Below are 6474 nucleotides of genomic sequence, written 5' to 3' on the forward strand. Positions count from 1 at the left end.
CACACCAATGTCTAAGGTGCATAGATAAGGCTAGATCTAGAGATTATCAATATATTTGTATAACTCTTTGGACGATCGACAGATAATGTTCATCATGTATAGCTGACAATGCAATTTTCAAATATATTCTTCCACCTCTGATGGTCCCCATTTTCTTTTGTTCATAACCATTTTTTTGTTTAGAGCGAGTTTTGGTGGCGTTTTACACATATTATATGTAGGCTCTCACGAATAAACACATAGGGGGAGGAAATCACGAAAAGCTGCTTTTCAAGTTTGAGAACTGTAGAAAATTGAAGATAACCTTTAAAGCTCCTACATTTTGCACTCTATTCGACATAGCTGAATTCCTCAAAGAATGCCCTAGACTCGAAGGAGTTGTGATCGATGTACGTTTCTCTTTTTCTATCTCTATATATATCTCTAAATTTCTCCCACTAATGAGCTGTGTTTAAATGTATGCAGATTCACAATTTAACCTTTGGACCTCGATTGCATTTTTGGCAGAGTGATCGTAAGGATGAAATTCAGAATAACTCAAACAACATGTATCTTTTTCTCAAGAAAGTCAAGATTTTTGGATATAAAGGCTACTCGTATGAGCTTGATATCGTAGAGTTATTTGCCAAGAACGCACCATCTCTAGTGAAGTTGAAGTTGGTGATACCTAAAAACACAAAGAACAATGCTTTCATACCAGATTATGCAAGAATAAATTTTATTACGAGCCTATTTCCTGGGACCAAAGTTACCGAATTTTGGCGCACCAATAACCTACTGGTGGATTTGGATGATTAGTTTCATTTTCACGGTGAGGGGTTAGGATTGATGCCTTGCAAGGCCAGCTTGGGGTCTGTTGGGGTGGCTAGCGGTGGGCTAGTGGGGTCCGCGGGACGAGTTGTCACATATACACACAAGCAATAGAGACATTTCTAACCATCAACTAACAAACAATAATCAAATAATAACAAAGCAGGCCTCTGCATCGACCAACACCAACCATGCATCGACCAACACCAACCATGCATCGACCGACACTAATTGGGGTTGCATCGACTGACACAACCTTGCATCGACCGACACTAATTGGGGTTGCATCGACTGACACAACCTTGCATCGACCGACACAAGGTTTACTTGCATCGACCGACACGCAAATTGCATCGACCGACGCATGCTCGACATAACACAAAACCCCTAATTGCATCGACCAACACCTCCTCATTGCATCGATCGATGCTTCCAGGTAAATTCACGCCGTCGTCGTATTGCATCGACCAACGAACAAAGTGCATCGACCGACACACATGTCGAGCATCATTTTTCCTCGAAGATTCTTGCCGGATCTTCGTTCCTACTAACGTCAAACTCGATCCCAAGCCACAAGAAAGCGCCACAAAGCCTCAAATAATAATCTAACAAGCCACACAACACATAAACACACATATCAGAGAATCTCTAGCTTAGATAAGCCATGGTCATACACTTACCTTTGCCACAGAATATTACAGGACGCTCCTACGACGATCCCAGCTACAAAACTCTACAAAAACTTCCTCAAATCACCCAAAACCCTCAAGAACACTCAAGAAACTTTTCTCTCTTTCGTTTCTCTCAAAAGCGGCTAAACACGACTAATGCGACAGAAACTCGACTTAAGGGTTTTCCCTACCCAAAAGCAGCGTTTTAGTTAAGTTGAACCGCACAAACGGGACCTTTGATTGACCGATGCATCACTAGCATCGACCAATGCACATCTCAAACCTGGATTCTGGTTCGCAGATGTTACAGCTATGGCTTGGGAGTGAGTCGGTATGACTCGAAGGTTGCGACCTAAGAATGGGGGAGTGTGTGTGACTTCATGGATGTTGTAGCTGAAGGTACTGAGCCTGACATCGAGCCCGCATGTCTCGTGGGTAGCGACCCACAGGTGGGGGAAGTGATGAGTTTAGAGCAAATAACCTATAGGATGTGAGTATATTGGCTAGAGGGAGACCTCGAGGTTCAGTTGGAGGTGTGCGGGCTGTTGCGACAGTTGCACGGGAAACTTTGGCTGACGGTGTTCAGTCTGGTCGGAGGACGTGTGGGCCGTGTTGATGGTGGCATGGAGGTACTTGGCGGATGGACAGAGCTGCGGGATTCGAGTACGTATCGTTGTTGGTGGGGGAGAATCGTAACATCCGTGAACCAAATAGTGTGATTTGGGGATGGGTGTCGATCGACACCACGGGTGTGTCGATCGACACCAACTTTTTCTGGTTCGACCAGATGGTTTTAATTCGTGATTTTGGGTCTGTTTGGTTTATTTGGGTTATCTAAACCGAATATATAAGTGGGAAACAAATTGAGGGTTTAAGGAGAGTTTTTTGCCGCCGGTTGCAGAAGAAAAAGAGAGAAAAAGCGTTTGAGAGTGTTTTTGTGAGATTTTGGGAATGTTCTTGCTGTTTTTGGGAGATCTGTGGCTGTTGAAGGGAGAGCTGTTGCTGAGAACAAAGGAGAAGCTTCTTAAGGTGTTGTTTCCACCGTTTCTTAACCCAATCTTCCGGCAAAATAGGTGAGTGTTTGTTAAGTTTCGGTCGACACCAGTGACGTGTTAGTGTCGGTGGGCACCAACCTAGCGTCGGTCGACACCAGACTTAACCGAGACTTTTTTTTTTCCTGGTTTGATGTGTTGTTTGGGTTTGGTTTGTTTGCTTTAATAATAGCCCAATAGATGGGAGGATGGCCTCACTGAAGTTTTTGACAATACTCTTGCATCTCAATTTGTGTTTTTGGTGCAGGTAAAGGCAATGTGTGATCGTGGAATCAAGGCGATGAGGAGGAGGAGGATGATCAACGGTCTCGGTTATTGTGTTATGGTTATGTTATTGATGTTGGAACCTTGGTTAGAGTTCTGCTAGGTTGTTGGATATAATGGTTAAGAATGTGTTTGTATTGATGATATGTTGGTTTTATATTGTTGTCATGTTTCCGCTGTGCTTAACTGTTGTTGTTGGTTTATTGTTGTATTGTGATTGGGTTGGTTTAATTAAATATTATAATATGCTTAATTATATATATTTATTATTAATAAAAAAAACGGGTCACTTTGTTTCATTAACACTAACTCCGAGTGTTATATATGAAGCATCCTAAGTTTAATATATCAACTTTCATGTTTGATATGTTCTCATGGTCTTTCTATTTTCTCCTGAATGTTGCGATTGTTTTCTAATATTTTAACTTCACCATTTCAAGTAATGTTAAAAGAACAAATCTTAGAAATCAAATCTCCATAAGAAATTATCATGGTGTTTTGTGGATGCAATTCTGTGGGCATAATATTTTTGGAGTGAAAGTGTGCAACTTTTGTTCAACATTGTTCGTGAGTTTTATAAATAATTGTTTATAGTCGCCATCGTATTTTCAACTTCTCAAACGAAGATCAAGTTCATATTTCTGTTTTAATTTAAAAGAAAAGTAACATGAGTGTGAAATTGTCTTCGAAACATCCAGATGCAATTCAATTCGCAAATTGTAAATAACCAATAGAATCAGAGAGAGGGGAAGAAGAGAAATTACCCAGCGAATGGAGCTCCAAATGAAATCGTAACACTCTCCGAAACTTCACCCACACCCTTCTCAACTAATACTGAACTTGTTATTGATGACGGGTCCGTGATGGCTTTATCCGTGCCACAACACGGACCATTTTCGTCTCAATAATCTCTCAAATAGAACTCGAAATCGAACAACAAATAATCTCTAAAGAAGAAGAAGGGAGTTGAAACGTTTGAATAGACGAAGTGGACCGACCTAGGCAAGTGTATATGAAAGAACTCAAGAAGCTTACAACAAAGAAATGTTGTCGTTTAGTACGCATAAACGCATCGTTTTAATTGGGTATATTTCCGTGCCGACCCATTTGTATTGTGAAGCCCAAACGTTTCTCGATTCTAAATTTTGCAGTTGTTACTTTATTTTGTTTGGTTGGATGATTATTTTATTACTGTGGTATCACGGGGACAAATACATTTTTCCTTTTATATATAACTTTATGATTTTGTGTTATAAAATGATTGATTTCTTTGATTTTAGATATAGCTGTTCCGGTGTTATAGATTTTGATTTCTTTACAATAAAAAGTTGTAATTGTTATTAAATATATATATATGTTTTAGATTTGAAAGAACTATAAATATGTGTATTTTTAATATGATAAAAGTCAGATTTGCTAAAATAATGTAAGAGTAAAATACATTTCTATCTGTAATTATTATATTTATATTTCTAAGACCGAATACAACTCATTACCCAAATTATGTGAGCTAAATTTATTGTAAATATTGATGGTTAGTTATCTCACAAATTAATATTTTTAATTAAGTTGTCCACATAGAATTTTAAGAAACTATAGGGATTGGACATCTCACTTATTATTTTCTCTTGTATATTAACATAACAGTTTCCACATATATACTATGGAAAATATGCAGTTTTGCAGGTTTTGTAAAGAACAAAAGATCAAATAAGAATAACTCTCTTATTATTAGCTTTAGAAAAATCTCTCAGAAACTAAAGCTCTCACAATTGTTCTTTCTCAAACTCTCAATCTCTATATGCGTTTATGTCATAACTCGACACACATATTTATATGGGAACACGAATCCTATTACTACTAAGAAACACCAATACCTTAGATAACTCCTAATTAGGAATCAGTTCTTGATTTGAGAAGGATACAAGCATAAGAAGCCTCACTTGGGAAAAGATTGGAAGAAGCCTTTTTTGTTGTTTTCTTGATTAGTGTTCTTTCTTTTTGTTATCTTTTGAACTTGGGGTTGTAATGAATATGATATTACTTAAGATGTGTTTTGTTAATGTAATATTAATTGTAGTTATTTTTATAATTGTTCAAATATAGGAATTAGATGTAAATCCAATTAAATAGAATTTATAAAACAAAATTCAAATATAAAATTTTATATAAATCAAAATAAATATTTATATAGCGAAATTATTTTGTTATAACACGAAATATTTATATATAATATTTTTTAAATACATAATCGTAAATTAGTCAATAAATTTGGTGACTACACGAAAACTATTTTGTATAGTCTTATTGTAGTCGTAGCGTAGTCACTAAATTTAGAGACTACTTTACGACTATACAAAATAGTCTTAATGTAGTTGTAGCGTAGTAACTAAATTTAATGACTACTTTACGACTATACAAAATAGTCGTAATGTAGTTGTCATTTGGCGACTAATTTTACTTTAGCGACTCTCGATTAACAACTACTAATTTTAGTCGTTGTGTAGTCCTAACACACTTTTTAGCGATTAAATACGACTAATAGTGTAGTCGTTATTTGCCTGTTTTCTTGTAGTCCAAACAAGACTTGATCCTTACCCCTTCTCTAATCATAACTTGATGAGGAATAGAATATCTTTCCACTTTAAGTACTTCTCAAGGTTAAACCAACATATACTAGGTTTTATTTAGCTCCTAGTATACCGCATAATTATTTTTCAGACTTTCTCAATTGATGATTCAATATGTTTAATATTGTAATATTAGTGGTATCAACAAAATAATAACATGAGAATTTAACGATAAGGCATCTTCAAAAATACCCCCTTTTCTGTGTCTTTTTTTTAAAATACCCCTTCATGTTGACCATTTTTAAAACTACTCATATTTATGTACAAAATGACCAAATTACTCTTTCTTTGAGTGACAACGAGAATGCACAGTCACCAAAATCAAAAAAAAATTCCGCCAAAAAATATTATTTTCCCGTCAAAAATTATGTTCCCGCCAAATTTTTGAAATTTATACGTTTTAAAAACCTTGTAAACGCTTTTAAAAACCTTCTAAACGCTTTTAAAAACCTTGTAAATTCGTTTACAAGGTGTTTAAAAACCTTTTAAAAACCTTATAAAAACCATGTAAAAATGTTTACAAGGTGTTTAAAAACCTTTTAAAAACTTTGTAAACGCTTTTAAAAACTTTGTAAAAGCGTCTACAAGGTCTTTAAAAACATTTTGAAAACTTTTTAAAAACCTTATAAAAACCTTGTAAAGATGTTTTAAAGGTCTTTAAAAACATTGTAAAATCGTTTAAAAGGTGTTAAAAAAACCTTTCAAAAACCTTTTAAAACCATTTAAAACTCTTTTAAAAATCTTGTAAAGGCGTTTAAAAGGTGTTTAAAAACCTTGTAAATTCGTTTAAAAATGTTTACAAGGTTTTTAAAAACCTTTTAAAAACCTTTTAAAAACCTTGTAAACGCTTTTAAAAACTTTGTAAAAGCGTTTACAAGGTGTTTAAAAACTTTTTAAAAATCTTTTTAAAAAACATTTTGAAAACTTTTTAAAAACTTTATAAAAACCTTGTAAAAGCGTTTAAAAGGTGTTAAAAAAAACCTTTAGCGGGAAAAGTTTTTGGCGGGAAAATATTTCGGAAATTCTTTTGGCGGGAAATTTTTTCGA

Source organism: Camelina sativa, chromosome 3, assembly GCF_000633955.1.
Source record: "Camelina sativa cultivar DH55 chromosome 3, Cs, whole genome shotgun sequence".
Lineage (NCBI taxonomy): Eukaryota > Viridiplantae > Streptophyta > Magnoliopsida > Brassicales > Brassicaceae > Camelina > Camelina sativa.